The following is a 17,923-nucleotide window of genomic DNA, read 5'->3' on the forward strand; positions in this document are numbered from 1 at the left end:
CTCAGGATACTGAGGCAGGAGAATCGTCTGAACCCAGGAGGCGGAGGTTGCAGTGAGCCGAAATCGCGCCACTGAAGTCTGGGAAACAGAGTGAGACTCTGTCTCAAAAAAAAAAAAAAAGAGAGAAGACTCAAAAGACTAAAATCAGAAATGAAAGTGGAGGTGTCTGCTCTACCTACGCTGAACCCGAAGCGGGAAGCTCAGGACATAGCCGTTGATTGGCTGGCTGAGGCGCAGCTTGATGGCGTCGGGTTGACGAGCCGCAGGCGGCACCTGGGCGAATGCCGGCTGTGTGAGAGGCCGGTGGCCCCAGGGTGCCGCGGCCTTGGAAGTGGGAAATGGAGGCAGGAGCCCTCCCTACACTTCACCATAGGCTTCCTGATAGATTCCAGCATCATGATTACCTCCCAGATACTTTTTTTTTTTTTTTAATTTGGGTGGCTTTTCTTCATGGGCCAATTGTTTAAGAACTATGAGGTGTGTCAGTATGTTGCACGGGTGACCTTCTCTGTGATGTTTGCATTTTCTTGCACTATGTTTGAGCTCATCATGTTTGAAATCTTAGGAGTATTGAGTAGCAGCTCTCGTTATTTTCACTGGAAAATGAACCTGTGTGTAATTCTACTGATCCTGGTTTTCATGGTGCGTTTTTACACTGGCTATTTTGTTGTGGGCAACATGCGACTACTTTTGTCTCCTCTGTCTTAGTGCATAAACAACAACTGCTTTTTTCCTGTGTCTTGTGGTTGACCTTTAGCTATTTCTTCTGGAAACTAGGAGATTCCTTTCCCATTCTCAGCCCAAAACATGGGATCTTATCCATAGAACAGTTCATCAGCTGGGTTGGTGTGATTGGAGTTACTCTCACGGCTCTCCTTGCTGGATTTGGTGCTGTCTACTGCCCATACACTTTCATGTCTTACTTCCTCAGGAATGTGACTGACACAGATATTCTAGCCCTAGAATAGTGACTGCTCCAAACCATGGATATGATCATAACCAAAAAGAAAAGGATGGCAATGGCACAGAGAACAATGTTCCAGAAGGGGGAGGTACATAACAAATCATCAGGGTTCTGGGGAATGATAAAAAGTATTACCACTTATTCAATAGGAAGTGAATGCTTTGGAAGAACTAAGCAGGCAGCTTTTTCTGGAAACAGCTGATCTGTATGCTACCAAGGAGAGAACAGAATACTCCAAAACCTTCAAAGGGAAATATTTTAATTTTCTGGGTTACTTTTTCTCTGTTTACTGTGTTTGGAAATTTTTCATGGCAACAATCAATATTGTTTTTGATCGAGTTGGGAAAATGGATCCTGTCACAAGAGTCATTGAGATCACTGTGAATTATCTGGGAATCCAATGTGATGTGAAGTTTTGGTCCCAACACATTTCCTCCATTGTTGTTGGAATAATCATCGCCACATCCATCAGAGGACTGCTGATCACTCATACCAAGTTATTTTATGCCATTTCTAGCAGTAAGTCCTCCAGTGTCAATGTCCTGCTATTAGCACAGATAATGGGCACGTACTTTGTCTCCTCTGCGCTGCTGATCCGAATGAATATGCCTCTAGAATACTGCACCATAATTACTGAAGTCCTTGGAGAACTGCAGTTCAATTTCTGTCCCCATTGGTTTGATGTGATCTTCCTGGTCAGCACTCTCTCTAGCATAGTGTTTCTCTATTTGGCTCACAAACAGGCACCAGAGAAGCATATGACACCTTGAACTTAGGCCTACTACAGACTGTTAGAGGCCAGTGGTCTCAAAATTTAGATATGAGAGAGGAAAAAATGGAGGGGACAAGGGTCTAACATTTTATAAATAACAAAATGCTGTGGTAGCATTTTTTACCTCTAGCATCCTCTTTCCTACTCAGGTGATACTGTGATCATGAGTAGCATCAGCTAGAACATGAGAGGGAGAAGTAACTCAAGGCAATACTCAGCAGAGAGCATCCTATGTGGACCTGAGGCTGGTGCAATGGCAGAGAGGAACCAAAAAACTAGAAGGAAAAAATACACTGGAACTCTGGGACAAGAGATGTCTATGGTAGCTGGGCCAAACACATAGGATATCCATTTTAAGTTTCACTTGGAGGTGGTCATAGCTTTCCCTTGAGATTGACTGTCATTAAAATCAGAGATTGTAATGAAAAAAATAAAGAGAAAGAAAGGGAAGGAAGGAAGGAAGGAAAAGAAAAGAAAGAAGAGACATTACAAATTTACAGAAATCAAAAGGATTATAAGAGAATATTGTGAGCAATTGTATGCCAGCAAATTGGATAATCTAGATGAAGTGGATAAGCTCCTAAAAACAATCTATTAAAATGTAATTACAAAGAAATAAAAAATCTGAATAGACCTATAACTAGTAAGGATACTGAAGCAGTACGATACAAAATTTCTCCACAAATTACTAGCAAACTAAAGTTAGCAATGTTTTTGGGTTTGTTTTTGTTTTTTGAGAGGGAGTCTCGCTCTACCGCCCAGGCTGGAGTGTAGTGGTGCAATCTCGGCTCACTGCAACCTCCACCTCCCAGATTCAAGCAATTCTCCTGTCTCAGCCTCCCGAGTAGCTGGGACTAAAGGCACACACTGCCACATCCGGCTAATTTTTTGTATTTTAGTAAAAACGGGGTTTCACTGTGTTGCCCAAGCTGGTTGTGAACTCCTGAGCTCAGGCAATCCGCTGACTTGGCCTCCCAAAGTGCTAGGATTACAGGCGTGAGCCACCATGCCTGGCTAGCAATACGTTAAGAAGATTATACACTATGAAAAAGTAGGATTTATTCCTGGAATGTGAGGATAATTCAACATATAAGTATCAGTCAATGTAATATATACCCCATTAACAGAATGGAAAAAAATTACATAATCACCTCCATTGATACTGAAAAAGCATTTGACAAAATCCCACACCCTTTCGTGAAAAACAAACAAACAAAAAAAACCCACCCAATGAACTAGAAATAGAAGAAAACTTCCTTAGCATCATAAAGGCTACTTATGATTAACTTTCAACTAACATCATATTCAATAGTGAAGGGCTGGCTGAGCACAGTGGCTCATGCCTATAATCCCAGCACTTTGGGAGTCGGAGGCAGGGGGGTCACCTGAGGTCAGGAGTTGAAACCAGCCTGGCCAACATGGCAAAACCCCATCACTACTGAAAATACAAAAAAATTAGCCGGGCATGGCGTGCGCCTGTAGTCCCAACTACTCAGGAGGCTGAGGCACAAGAATCACTTGAACCTGGGAAGCAGAGGTTGCAGTGAGCTGAGATCTCACCACTGTACTCGAGCCTGGGCGACAGAGTGAGACACCCTCTTAATTAAAAAAAAAAAAGAAAAAGAAAAAAAAAAGTAGTGCAAGACTAAAGCTTTTTTTCCAAGATCAGCAAAAGACAAAAATGCCCATATTCACCACACTATTCAGCATAGTGTTGTCAGTTCTAGCCACAGAAAGTAGGCAAGAAAGTGAAATTAAAAGCATACCAGCTGGCCCTGTAGCTCATGCCTGTAATCCCGACACTCTGGGAGGCTGAGACAGGAGGATCACTTGAGCCAAGTAGTTCGAGACCAGCCCAGGCAATATGGCCAAACCCCGTCTCTACCAAGAATACAAAAATTAGCTGGGTGTGGGTGGGAGGATCACTGGAGCCCGGGAAGTCAAGGCTGCGGGGAGCCATGATTGTGCCACTGCACTCCAGCATGGGTAATTGCCTGTCTCAAAAAATAAATAAAATAAATTTAAAATATTAAAATTTTAAAAAGAAACTTGCATGCCAGTGTTTCACAGCAGCATTATTGATTTTGGTTGATTCTACCTGTTGACTATTCAGAAAGCCTAAAAAGGAGTAAAATTTTGATACAAGCTGATACATGATATATCAATAAAGAGTGAGAACATTATTCAAAGTGAAATAAGCCAAACATAAAGGACAAATATATGATTTCCACAATAGTAAAATTCATAGAGACAGAAAGAGTAGTTACCAAGAGCTAGGAAAGTGGAGAGAAATGGGGAGTTATTATTGAAAGGATACAGAGTTTCAATTTTGGATGATAAAAAGTTCTGGAGATGGATAATGGGGATGGTTGCACGATGATGTGAATGTACTTAATTCTACTGAAATGTATACTTAAAACTAATTCAAATAACACATTTTATGTTATGTATATCTTACCACAATTTTTAAAAGGCCCTAAAAATATGTAAGGATGTAAATTAAATGGTTTAGAAAAGTAAAGGGATAGGCTGGGCGCAGTGGTTCACGCCTGTAATCCCAGCACTTTGGGAGGCGGATCACGAGGTCAGGAGTTAGAGACCAGCCTGGCCAATATGGTGAAACCACGTCTCTACTCAAAATACAAAAATTAGTCAGGTGTGGTGGCGCACACCTTTAGTCCCAGCTGCCTGGTAGGCTGAGGCAGAAAAATCGCTTGAACCCAAGAGGCAAAGGTTGCAGTGAGCTGAGATCACACAACTGCACTCCAGCTTGGGTGACAGAGGGAGACTCTGTCTCAAAAAAAAAGAAAAAAGAAAAGTAAAGGGATAAAGCAAAGGTTAGGCTGGGTGTGGTGGCTCATACCTGTAATTCCAGAACATTGCAAGGCTGAGGCAGGTGGAACACTTGCGACCAGGAGTTCAAGACCAGCTTGGCCAAAATGGTGAAACCCTGTCTCTACTAAAAATACAAAAATTAGCCAGGTGTGGTGGCCCACCCCTATAGTCCCAGTTACTCAGGAGGCTGAGGCATGACAATTGTTTGAACCCAGGAGGCAGAGGTTGCTGTGAGCCAAAATCGCGCCACTACATTCCATTTATGAGAGTGAGTCTCAAAAATAAATTAAATAAAATAAAGTTAAAAACAATAACAACGCCCCCCCCAAAAAAACCACAAAGGCTAACCACAAAAAAGTTAACGTAAAACATATGTATTAACATAAAGTGTAGATTTTAAGACAAGGAGTATTACCATAGAGACATGACATAATAAAAAAAAAAGGAGGCATTTCATACTGATAAAACAGAGACATTTTATAAAACAGAAATATGTGAATGCTACATGTGTAGCATTCAATATATATTGTATATATTCAATAATATATAACAACACAAAATGATATGAAAACTTATGTCTACACAAAAATCTATCACAATTATTTGTAACACCTTTATTTATAATAGCAAAACACACTACTAAAATGTACCTCAATAGGTAGATGGTTAAAGAAACTGTGGTACATCCATACAATAAACAACTACTCAGCTATTGAAAGGCAGGAACTGTTGATACAACAAATTGGATGGATCTCAAGAGCATTAGGCTGTGAAAAAGGCCAACCTTTTTTTTTTAAGACAGAGTCTTGCTTTGTCACCCAGGCTGGAGTGCAGTGGCACCATCTCCACTCACTGCAACCTCTGCCTCCCGGGTTCAAGCAGTTCTCATGCCTCACCCTCCCGAGAAGCTGGGACTACAGGTGTGAGCCACCACGACCAGCTAGCTAATTTTGGTATTTTTAGTAGAGATAGGGTTTCACCATGTTGGTCAGGCCGGTCTTGCACTCCTGGCCTCATGTGATCCACCTGCCTCAGCCTTCCAGAGTGCAGGGATTACAGGTGTGAGCCACCACACCTGGCCTATTTCTATAACATTCTAAAAACAAAATAAAAAACAGAGATTAAGAACACATTAGGCCTGGCACAGTGGTTCATGCCTGTAATCCCAGCACTTTGGGAGGCCAAGGTAGGTGGATCACCTGAAGTCAGGAGTTCAAGAACAGCCTGGCCAACATGGTAAAACCCTGTGCCTACTGAAAATACAAAAAATAGTCAGGTGTGGTGGAATGTGCCTGTAATCCCAGCTACTTGGGAGGCTGAGGCAGGAGAATGGCTTGAACCCGGGAGGCAGAGGTTGCAGTGAGCCGAGGTTGTGCCCCTGCACTCCAGCCTGGGCAACAGAGTGAGACTGTCTCAAAAAAAAAGAAAAAAAAAGAACATATTAGTTGTGCGGGGGTGGTTGGCATGGGAAGTGAGTGTAACTAATTAAGTGGTGGCACCCACAGGGAAATCTTCGTGGTGATGAAACTTTTTTTCTGATTTCCAGTGATAGTTACACAAATCTACACATGATAAAATGACCTAGAACTACATACAAACATTGTACCAACGTCAGATTCTTGGGTTTAATATTGTACTATAGTTATATAAGATGTAGCCATTGGGGGAACTAAGTTACAGGTACAGGGAACTTCTCTTTGCTTTCTTTGTAATTGCCTGTAAATCTATAATTATTTCAAAATTTAAAATTTTAAAACCTGATGGTAATGGGGCATGGTGGCCCGCACCAGTAGTCCCAGCTACTCAGGAGGCTGAGGCAGGATAATCACTTGAACCTGGAAGGCAGAGGCTACAGTGAGTTGAGATCACACCACTGTACTTTAGCCTCTGCAATAGAGTGAGATTCCATCTAAAAAAAAAAAGTAATAAGAATGTTCTCTAATCAATATAGAATTAAACTAGAAGTCAGTAACAGAAACAAAGGAAAATATCCCCAAATGCTTGGGAAAATAACATCACACTCCTAAACAACCTATGGGTTAAAGACAAATTACAAGAGAAATTAGAAAATAGTTTGAACTAAAAATAATAAAGTATAACATATCCAAACTTATTGATAGTTGCTAACACTGTTCTTGGAGAGAAAGCTATAGATTTATATACATATAGTATCCAGTTGGGCATGTAAGAAGCTACAAGTCATCACTAAGTCCTAAAAACAAGTAAAACCTGAACAAACTGAAAACCCAGCTCTTCCTATGTCTGTCAGAAAAAAATGAGGTCACAGGGCAAGCCACTGCTTCCAAAATTGAAAAGACAAATAAATACAGAGAATCACAACTTACCAGAGCAGAAACCCACAGAACAGACACCATGTGAACTAGTGCTGGAGCAGGGAAATCTGAACTCTAATTAGCAAATTGTTGGTGGCTCAACATTGCCAAGTCTAGGAAATAAAATCTCAGAACTCAGTCATCTTCACCTCACAATTTTGTTAATTTTACCTCAGGAGCTTGACCAGATTGTCACAGTGAATATGGGTGAAAAATCCCCTCTACTTCTGGTAGCAGGTGGGCAAGAACCAGTTTGCAATAGGCCAAAGCATTTTGTTCTCTTAACAGGGTCTGCCCTCAGGAGAAACCATTTAACTTCAGCCTAACCTGCCAGGGTTTTATCAGAGCCCAACTGCTCTGCGGGAAGGGAAATAACGAACTCCAGCCCACTCTAGCCATCTAGTCCCACCTAAAGTGGGGGAAAACTAGGAAGCATGTTTAAAGTTGACAGTCCAGAGACACAGGATCACTAACAGACTGAGACCTACTTGTGGGACTACAGAATGCTTTATTCCCCCAACACCTTTCCACCACATTACTAAAGGCCTGCTTATAGCACCTCACTTTACCCAGTGGAACATATCCTGCTATCAAGAAAAAATAACAAGGCACAATAAAAAGCAAAATGCACAGAAGAGACAGAGCAAGCATCAGAATCAGACTCAGATATGACAGGGATGTTGGAATTCTCAGACCAGAAATTTGAAACAACTGATTAAGATGCTAGGGGCTTTGGCCAGGCGAAGTGGCTCACACCTGTAATCCCAGCACTTTGGGAGGCTCAGGTGGGCAGATCACGTAAGGCCAGGACTTCCAGACCAGTCTGACCAACATGTTGAAACCCCGTCTCTACTAAAAATACAAAAAAAAAAAAAAATTAGCGGGGCCTGGTGGTACATGTCTGTAATCCCAGCTACTCGGGAGGCTAAGGCATGAGAATTGATTGAACCCGTGAAGCAGAGATTGCAGTGAGCCATTGCACTGCAGCTTGGGTGAGAAAGCGAGGCTCTGTCTCAAAAAAGAAAGATGGGAAAGGCTCTAATGTATAAAGAAGACGACATGCAAGAACAGATGGGCAATGTAAGCAGAGAGATGGAAATTCTAAGAAAGAGCCAAAAAGACATGCTAGTGCTCAAAAACACTATAACATCAAGACAATGAAAAGACAAGCCACACACTAGGAGAAAATATTTGCTAAAGATATACCAGATAAAGTACTCTTATTCGAAATCTACAAAGAACTCTTAAAATTCAACAGTAAGAACACAAACAACCTCATGAAAAAAAAAAAACGGCCAAAGACCTTAACAATCATGTCAACAACCAAGATATACAGATGAAAAGTAAGTATATGAAAAGGTGTTCCGTTGGCCGGGCGCGGTGGCTCAAGCCTGTAATCCCAGCACTTTGGGAGGCCGAGACGGGCGGATTACGAGGTCAGGAGATCGAGACTATCCTGGCTAACACGGTGAAACCCCGTCTCTACTAAAAAATACAAAAAATCAGCCAGGCGAGGTGGCGGGCGCCTGTAGTCCCAGCTACTCGGGAGGCTGAGGCAGGAGAATGGCGTAAACCCGGGAGGCGGAGCTTGCAGTGAGATGAGATCCGGCCACTGCACTCCAGCCTGGGCGACAGAGCGAGACTCCGTCTCAAAAAAAAAAAAAAGAAAAAGAAAAGAAAAGGTGTTCCGCATCATATGTTATCAGGGAAATGCACATTAAAACAACACTGTGATATCACTACACACCTATCAGAAGAGCTAAAGTCCAGAACACTGACAACAGCAAATTTTGGTGAAGCTATGCATGTGCGGGAGCAGGGGGTATATGGGAAATCTCTGTACCTTCTGCTCAAAGTTTTGCTGTGAATCTAGAACCTCTCTTTAAAAAAAGAAGTCTATAAAATGTGTATGTAAGAAAGAAGAAAGGTTTATGTTTGTGGAACTTTATGAAGGGAAATGAAGCTTGGGACTTTAAGCTCGGTGGAGAATTGATTCAGAGAGTCAACCCTCGAATAGCTACGAAGAGTCGTGAAGAACAGATATAAAGGGCCTGAACGAGGGACCTATCAACAACAGAGGAGAAGGACATTATAAAATGTAATAATGTCTGAATGTAAGCTCAGTAGAATTTTGTAACGATTTTGACGCTGGGTGAGAGTGAGAAGGAATTCTGAGGTAAGCAGAAGGACAAATTCCAGTCATCACGTCAAGTAAATAAAGTCAAATCTGGTCAGCGCCAAGATGTTTGAGATTTATCTTACTGAGGTTATAGTTTTAGTATAAGACTCATAGAACTCAAATACTCAGCAATTTCTGGGTTTTGGATATTTCCTAATCTCGGCGTGGTGCTTATTTTGTAGCAGTTTTAAAATGCGATGGTAGACACTGACTTGAATAGAAAGAAAACAAATTTCTAGGAAGGATGATCAACAGAGAATTCCTGATGAGATCCAGCAGGATGCCGTCTTTCCTTAATAGGGGTTTCCGTAGTGTAGTGGTTATCACATTCGCCTCACACGCGAAAGGTCCCCGGTTCGAAACCGGGCGGGAACATTATCGTGTACTAAATTTTGTGTTCCTAAAACTTATAGCGAACGCTTGTCTTCCTAAAATTTACAGCGACCCCTCTAGGAACCCCGTCCATTCGAATCAATTACTACCCGCCTGTAAGTTGTTTACACTGTGTAACTCAGTACTACCAATGCGACTTGCTCTCTTCCTACACCAGATTTAGAGAGGAGGGAGCCCCATGGGAGCCCAAAGACAACTGGAAGCTAAAGGAAGAAGGAGCATATATCTATGTTGAAAGATCCCGGCCTGGTGCTATTTGATGGGATTTGGAAGGAGGTCGAGTTGTCTGAGAAGAGTAACTTGAATTGTATAATAAATGTTACTTTGTTAGAGAAGACTAACAAAATGATGACTTTAAGAATTCTTTTTATATTGTAACATTTCCTTGTTTCTTTTTTTTTTTTTTTTTTGAGACAGAGTCTCGCTCTGTTGCCCAGGCTGGGGTGCAGTGGCTGTCCTCCGCCTCCCGGGTTCAAGCGATTCTCTTGCCTCAGCCTCCCAAGTAGCTGAGACTATAGGCATGTGCCACCACGCCCAGCTACTTTTTGTATTTTTAGTAGAGACGCAGTTTCACCATATTGGCCAGGCTGGTCTCACACTCCTGACCTTGTGATCTGGCCGCCTCAGCCTTCCAAAGTGCCACCGTGCCTTGCTCCTATTTAGTACTTTTAAGTTGTCAAGCCTTCTAGCTGTACTTGATATCATTGACTATCACTTTAGATTTCACCCCATTTTAAGGTGTCTCTAAAATCCAGTCTTTTGACAAATAACCTCATTCCCAATCGGGACCGTCTTCCCAGTAAGGACTGTCTTCATGGGCATGCGACCTACGCATTTGCACAAGGCCAGGCACTTGATTTAATGCTCTGCTATTGCTAGTTTGAAATTCCTAATTTTCTTAAACAAGGAATATTTCCATTTCGCACTGCACTCATCAATTAGGTAACTGGTTTTTCTCCTAAATGCTCACAAAAGGAGTAATCATCCAATGTAATCATTCCTTACGGGGAGAAGCAAAAAGCTGAGCACGATACTGCAACAAAGAATGTTATGAGGGGCCGGGCGCGGTGGCTCAAGCCTGTAATCCCAGCACTTTGGGAGGCCGAGACGGGCGAATCACGAGGTCAGGAGATCGAGACCATCCTGGTTAATACAGTGAAACCCCGTCTCTACTGAAAAGTACAAAAAACTAGCCGGGCGAGGTGGCGGGCGCCTGTAGTCCCAGCTACTTGGGAGGCTGAGGCAGGAGAATGGCGTGAACCCGGGAGGCGGAGCTTGCAGTGAGCTGAGATCTGGCCACTGCACTCCGGCCTGGGCGACAGAGCGAGACTCCGTCTCAAAAAATAAAAACAAAACAAAAAAAAAGAATGTTATGAGGGAAGGCATTTGTAGAATGTGATAACTTGAAGATATAACTGATAATTTTTTTTTCTTTAAAGAGCAGCTAAAACATAACACTGTATCCAGGGTTTGATTAATTTTTTCCATCCTTTTATTTTTATCTGTCTAATAAATGATCCACAATTTCAGGTCTCATTTGCTTCCAGTCTCTTGTTAGGTTTTTTGTTTTTGTTTGTGTTTTCTTTTGGTGTTTCACTAATTGTTCTTTTTATCCTCTCACGACGTTGTCATGTTACTCCACTTTTCAATATATTCAGTGAAATTCTAGAGTTCAGAATCATGCAAGGAGGAAGTTATCACAACACTCAATTTATACAATATATATGTCTTATTTCCTTCCTTACCTTCCTTTTGAATTGTATTAAAAGCAAAACTGTTATGTGAAGCTGTAAGTTCCTTAGAAATACGAAAAGTAGCTACAAAAATTTAAACGTAGAAAATTGCATCTCAATTCTAGATGGTTGGTCTCTGGCATAGATTTAGCTAATTCATAGTAAATATTTCCAACCCATCACCATGTTTCTCTACAAAGTGCATCAGACATCGAGATTCAAAGTCTGCCGCTTTATTAGGTATAAATCCAAGTCAGGTTTAACTAGTGACAAGAATTTACCTAAGTTTAGGGGAAGAAATTATTAGGTATAAATCCAAGTCAGGTTTAACTAGTGACAAGAATTTACCTAAGTTTAGGGGAAGAAATAAGAGGCCTCGCTGGGATTTGAACCCAGGATCTCCTGTTTACTAGACAGGCGCTTTAACCAGCTAAGCCACGAAGCCTCACCTGTATTGTGTGGGGGTAATTTATTATTTTATAAAAATTTACACCTCAGCCTGTCAATGTTTCTACCTCACTGATTATTTTGTAGTAACACAATATGACATTTCTGGATCTCAGTCAAAACCAGAGAATAATGTTCTTGCTATAGAATAAGAATAGGTCCTAAATTAAGAAGACCGTTTTCCTTTAGGAAACTGCTCTAAATGTCAAGAACACCTCCAGACTATAAGCTCTGGTGGCCAGGTAGAGAACTTGCTTGGTTTCTGAGAACAATTATATCTCATATGCTTAGCGGTGAATTTGCCTTCTGATGAACTCTCATTTCATTTGTTCATGCAGTGGGTAAGTGGTATCAGGAAAAACACTCTCTCTACATTTTTCTCTAACTTGACCCCCAATGATTCTGTCTGTCCAGCATGCAAAATATAGTCACCCTGGCCATGTCTGACTCCTTTGCAACATGAACTCGACCTCTAGGATGGCGTTATCAAAATCAGGTAAAGGTGCAGATTAAATTCCTTGGGTAATTTTTTTCAAATAAGGTTCTACTTAGTTTGAACATCTATGTACTTAAGATACAAGTTACCTGTCACCCAACTATAGGCAGAGGAGACATAGGATAATCTCGATACACAATCCTATTCAAAAAGAACAAAAACAAGAGGAAAAAGAAAAAAAAAAAGAGGTACACTGGTCTGTAGCAATTGTAGAATTCAGTGGGCACATGATGCTAGTGCGTTGATTGGAACTCAGTAATGACGTCTGAGAATGACTCCCTAGGCTCTTGGGTCCATCTCCTGGGTTCTTATTCCACACTCGGATTCATCCATTCTTTTAATAAGAAATATCATTTACTTGCAGCTGAATGGTTTTCTTAGCCTACTTCCTTCCCATAGTAGTCTGGGGGGAAGAGGGGTGAGGTCCAAAGTCTTTTCATTTTATGCTGTCCTTTATTCCTTTTAGTTCAGACTGTCAATGTTCAAATACTATAATTTTCTTAAAAAAATGTGACATTATGAAAGTTACTGAAGTTTATTCCTTTAGACCAGGGGTTCACAAACTATAGCCCACAGGCCAGATCTGGCCTTATATCTGTTTTTATAAAGTTTTATTGGAACACAACCACATTCATTCATTTAGGATTATCTGTGGCTGCTTTCCTGCAACAGCTGATTTGTGTAATTGCCACATCAACCGAATGGCCCACAAAGCCTAAAATATTTACTATCTGTGTCTTTAAAGAAGAAGTTTGCCAAGCCAGGAGCGGTGGTTCACCCCCATAATCCCAGCACTTTGGGAGGCCGAGGCGGGAGGATCACTTGAGCCCAGGAGTTTGAGACCAGCCTGGCCAACCTGCTGAAACCCCCTCTCTACTAAAAATATAAAAAGAATTTGCCAGGCATGGTGGCACACGCCGGTAGTCCTAGCTACTTGGGAGGCTGAGGCAGAAGAATCACTTGAACCTGGGAGGCAGAGGATGCAGTGAGCCAAGATCCGGCCACTTGCTGCACTCCAGCCTGGGCAACAGAGCGGGACTCTGTCTCAATAAAAAAAATTTTTTTTAAAGTTCGCCAATCTCTTTTAAAACAAAAGCCATATTCATAAAAATAATGCCTTGTCTCTCTTTGGCTTCCCATAAAATGGCAGTAGGGCCACATTCTTAAGAGTTGTAGAATTATTGTTTAAACTATAGGATCCTTAACGTATGTCCTTAAGAACCTTAGCAGTTTGTTTAGATACCACCTTAAGTCTCTCTATGGTATTAATAAAGGACTTACAATAACACCCTTGACTTCATCTTTAGACTGCATTTTCTGATCGTGCTCTGGATTTGATTTTGCCTGGAAGTCTTTTCTTAATTTTAGCATCATTGTCTAATCGGGAACACCTGGGAATAGCAAATAGCTTTCCTTTCTAACTCAGTAAATTGTGGCTCATTTACATTTAGAAGTTCTCCCTTTAACTTATCTCTCTCATGCCATATTTTACAATAAATAGCAAGAAAATGCTAGGAAATTCTTAGGTGAGAAGTAATTTGGAGACAAAGTTTAAAAAAAAAAATTTTTTTTAGGCCGGGTGCTGTGTCTCACCTGTAATCCCAGCACTTTGGGAAGCCAAGGCAGGTGGATCGCTTGAGCCCAACAGTTCCAGACAAGCCTGGACAGTATGGCGAAACCCTGTCTTGACAAAAAATACAAAAATTAGCTGGCTGTGGTGGCATGCACCTGTAGTCCTAGCTACTTGAGGGACCGAGGCAGAGGATTGCTTGAACCTAGGAGGTCGAGGAGGCTTCAGTGAGCCAAGATGGTGCCACTGTACTGCAGTCTGGGTGATAAAGTGAGACCCTGTCTCAAAAATAAAAATAAAAATAAATAAGTAAATATTTTTTAAAAGAAAATGCTAGGAAACATCTTTATAATTCTGTCTGAGAATCTAATTAAATTATTCAGTTCATAGATTTGTTTCTACATTCCATAATACTACAGGCAATAGCATTTCTAAACTTTCTACAATTTCATATCAAGTATCCCTTTTCTTGCAAGTTCAAATAAAATTTTATTCCATCCATGGCTTGCTTCTAAATTTTGTTAGGGTGAGTCCAAAAGCAGCCTCAATTGAGCTAATTTAGCTCCAATACAAAGATTATACCTCTGTGAGACTCCACCTATGCCCTGTAAATTATTTTCACTACAGCTGATGAGAACACAGGCTATTCTCAGTTGTTGAATGGATTCATGAATGGCATAAATTGATATGCTTACAGCTTTCCAGTGGTTCTTTCCTTGGCCTTTTGGAGTTTTAACCCCACTCATGCACAGATCAATATTCCACCGAAGACACAGAAGATCCCTCTGCAGACCTCTGGAGCTCTCTCTGTGCAGCTGTCTCCTGTCTTGTATTCTGTCCCCAAATTCTAATTGCTTTGACCTCCGTGAAATCCTTTGCGTTCTCAATTCAGTGACACAACCTAGCTCTTTTTGAATTCTCCCTTACTGTGCTAAGGCCTAAATCCCTAGACAATAAGCTAAAACATTTGTAAGACTCGCCTCATTTATTTCTCTTCTCTCAGGTATTACAGTCCCGCACTGACAGCAGGTGATGCCTGAAAACAGTTATTTCACATACTTGTGTCCAGTATATTTTTCTTGTTGTTTGCAACTTTCCTAACAGTGAATTCTTCACAGGTAGAAGCAGAAACCCATGTCTCTTTTGTTGGTGTTCTTTTTCAAGTTCCATCCACATTGTTGCATGTATATCTACTCTGTTACTTTTTATATTGCTTAATAGCCTATGGTGTGCATTTACAACAGTTTACCTGTCCACTTTCCAATAATAAATATTAAATTTTCTTTCAAATTCAAAAGACAAAAATAAGGCTGTGATTAACTTTATCACATGTGTACTCTCGCTAGTTGTGTAAGATTTGAGGCAGTGGATAGGGTTGGGGAAGACTTATGCCTAGGAGCAGAGCAGTTACATCGTAGAACGTGAATATCCTAAATTTGAATAAGAAGTACTCCAGAATGGCTTCACTAATTTAAACTTCGACTAGCAGGACAGGATGGTTCTTTTATCACTAGTCCTACAAAAATTAATTTTATTCAGCTTCTAGTTTTGCCAATGTAATGACAGTAAATGCGATAAATCTTTTTACTTTTTATTTCTGTGATTGCTAAAGATTTTGTACAATATTTGTTAGTCTTGACATATTTCTCTCCTCTAATTACCTGTCCTATCTTTTGTTCACTTCCTTTTGATCTTGCTGTCCTTCTCTTGAAGATTTTCATGACTTCTTGATATATATATTAAGCCTTGCCATTTTTGGAGACAATTCAAGCATATTCTCCCATTAGTGCACCTATCTACATATTTATATTTCTACTTTGTCTTTTATCTTACATATTCTTGATTTTTTAATTTAAGATTTTTTTAGCCGGGTGCGGTGGCTCACACCTGTAATCCCAGCACACTGGGAGGCCAAGGCGGGTGGATCACCTGAGGTCAGAACTTCGAGACTCTCCTGCCTCACCCTTCCGAGTAGCTGGGATTACAGGCATGCGCCACCATGCCCAGCTAATTTTGTATTTTTACGATAGACGGGGTTTCGCCATGTTGGCCAGACTGGTCTCCAACTTCTGACCTCAGGTGATCTGCCCGCCTCAGCCCGCCAAAGTGCTGGGATTGCAGTTGAAGCCACCGTGGCCGACCATCCTTCATATACTTTGAAAAGTTTTATTTTTTACTTTCACATGTAGATATTTAAACACTCTCGATAAGTGTACTTTTAAAAACTTCACAGCTGATTGAGTCTGCTCTGTAGTTCGTGTTAAGAGCTAACAGTAATAGAATATTCTAAACATTTTTATGTCTATCTATATATGATGGTTTCTTTCTCTGATATGCTTTTCATGGAACTTTCCAGTCACCTCCATTCCCATCCTCAAGTCAGTTCTTTCCCCAGCAGCGGGAGACCTGAATTTCCTTCAGTGTTTGGTAGAAGTGGGAATCTCTTAGGTCATATCTCCTCTTCAAGGAATGGAACCTTGATCTGGCCAGAGACAGAACCCAGAGCCCAACAACCAAAGGCCTTCAGGAGTCCATTCCTTTTCCATGACTTCATAAGCCAGAGAAAGATCCTGATGTGGACCTGGGCAGTCCTGAGGATCACAAATAAGGCCTGGACTCCTGTTTCCTCAGCTGACGAGATTCTGAGGAGATGTCCTCTGACTCTCTTTGCTTGTCTGCTGCAGACCACACAACCTTTGCATATTGTGGTGCCTTCCTCTGATTACCTGAAAAACAAAGGGGCATGCCACACACTAGGTGTTCAGTATTGTTACATAAATTAATTATATTCCAACCCTACTTCAGGATTTCATTTCAGCTCTGTGTCCTCCAGACCCTAAACTTCCATTCTACGAGCTTCTTTAATGAGTTCTTAAATTCCCCATGACAGCTTTAGCACCCTTCACTGAGTCCCGTTTAGCAGACTTTTGAAGTTACAGTTACTTGAGGGTGCTTGGTAAGACTGAGATTCTTGGGACCCATCGTAAATCGCTTTAGTCAGGACGATTGCATGAGGGGTTCTAGAATCCACATTTGTAATAAGTCTCCCAAGAGATACTTTAGCCACAAGGATTGGATTCTCTGCTGTAACGATTGCGAGCTTTTCTGGGAACACTTTGAGTTCTGGCGTGGTGTATTTCAGAGCAGCCCACACACAGCTCAATATGTTCCTTTTGTAGATAGGTTGCATTGTCAGTTTAAAGCATTTTGTCATTAAAATCAAAGAATTTGAACTGCCTTTGTGTCCACTAAACATCTTAAAATTTACCCCAAGATGAACTCGTTTTAATAATAAACCTTGGGCCCCCAATCCTGATGCCTCCAATGACATCAGTGTGTCTGGAGTAGAAGTTTGAATTCAGCAGGCAAAACGGTGATCTCTGGAGAAAAAATCGGGACAGTGCCTTTAGTGAAGTAGAAGTAGTAGGTGGTGTTAATGCTGTGGTTTCCACAGGGCCCTCCCTCCCCCCATCTCTCCATCCCTCCCCCTGCTCCTTTGTTTTTCTTTTCAAACAAACTAAAAACAAAAATTTCTCTGGAAAATTTTGACCAAGTGAGGAGACTCAGGAGAAGTGCTTGATGAACAAATGCCTTATTTTCCTATTATATCCTCATATTTTAATACAATTCAGTAAAAACAGGAATAATTCAGTACTTCCTTAACGTTCAGAACAAATGCCTTTGTTGTTATAAAAAATGATTGCCTTATGTCCAGCCCCAGTCACCGGGATGGCCGAGTGGTTAAGGCGTTGGACTTAAGATCCAATGGGCTAGTGCCCGCGTGGGTTCGAACCCCACTCTCGGTAGGTTAAGTTTTCATCTCCAGACTCCTTTCAATACCGGCATTTAAAAAGTATGTGAAGGTGACTTCATTGTTTTTCTACCCCTTTGCGTTAACACTAACCCTTTTTGTCTTCAAATCTAAAGAAATCGCCTGAATAGGCAGTAGTGTGTGAATGATTCTCTACCACAACCTATGGGATTGCCAATAGAAGGAAAAACCACTCATATCCACCACTCACATCCATGTCTGCTCCAGGACTTTCAATTCCACCAGGAATTGAACCTCTGAGGCTATTTGACCCTAAGGCCACAGGTAAGAAACTCTAGGTTCTCAGTACCTCCCAGGAAATAAGAGCCACTCCCCAGGATTCTCATAGTTTCCAAATGATTGTACAAGAAAAGCGTAATTCTTAGCTAG

At 41.2% G+C, this 17,923-nt stretch overlaps 3 non-coding genes and 1 pseudogene across 3 annotated transcripts; 3 read left to right on the forward strand and 1 right to left on the reverse strand.

Annotated features, from left to right (window-relative positions):
* Nucleotides 1–435: 435 nt before the first annotated feature.
* LOC106997828 (Golgi pH regulator pseudogene) lies at nt 436–1,734 on the forward strand (annotated as a pseudogene).
* A 7,651-nt stretch (nt 1,735–9,385) lies between these two features.
* On the forward strand, nt 9,386–9,458 carry TRNAV-CAC (transfer RNA valine (anticodon CAC)). Its single transcript has one exon. It is a non-coding gene; the product is annotated as a tRNA-Val (tRNA).
* Nucleotides 9,459–11,580: 2,122 nt separating this feature from the next.
* TRNAT-AGU (transfer RNA threonine (anticodon AGU)) lies at nt 11,581–11,654 on the reverse strand. Its single transcript has one exon. It is a non-coding gene; the product is annotated as a tRNA-Thr (tRNA).
* Nucleotides 11,655–17,445: 5,791 nt separating this feature from the next.
* TRNAL-UAA (transfer RNA leucine (anticodon UAA)) lies at nt 17,446–17,528 on the forward strand. Its single transcript has one exon. It is a non-coding gene; the product is annotated as a tRNA-Leu (tRNA).
* The last annotated feature ends 395 nt before the right edge of the window (nt 17,529–17,923 follow it).

This window comes from Macaca mulatta, chromosome 4, assembly GCF_049350105.2.
Source record: "Macaca mulatta isolate MMU2019108-1 chromosome 4, T2T-MMU8v2.0, whole genome shotgun sequence".
Classification (NCBI taxonomy): Eukaryota; Metazoa; Chordata; class Mammalia; order Primates; family Cercopithecidae; genus Macaca; species Macaca mulatta.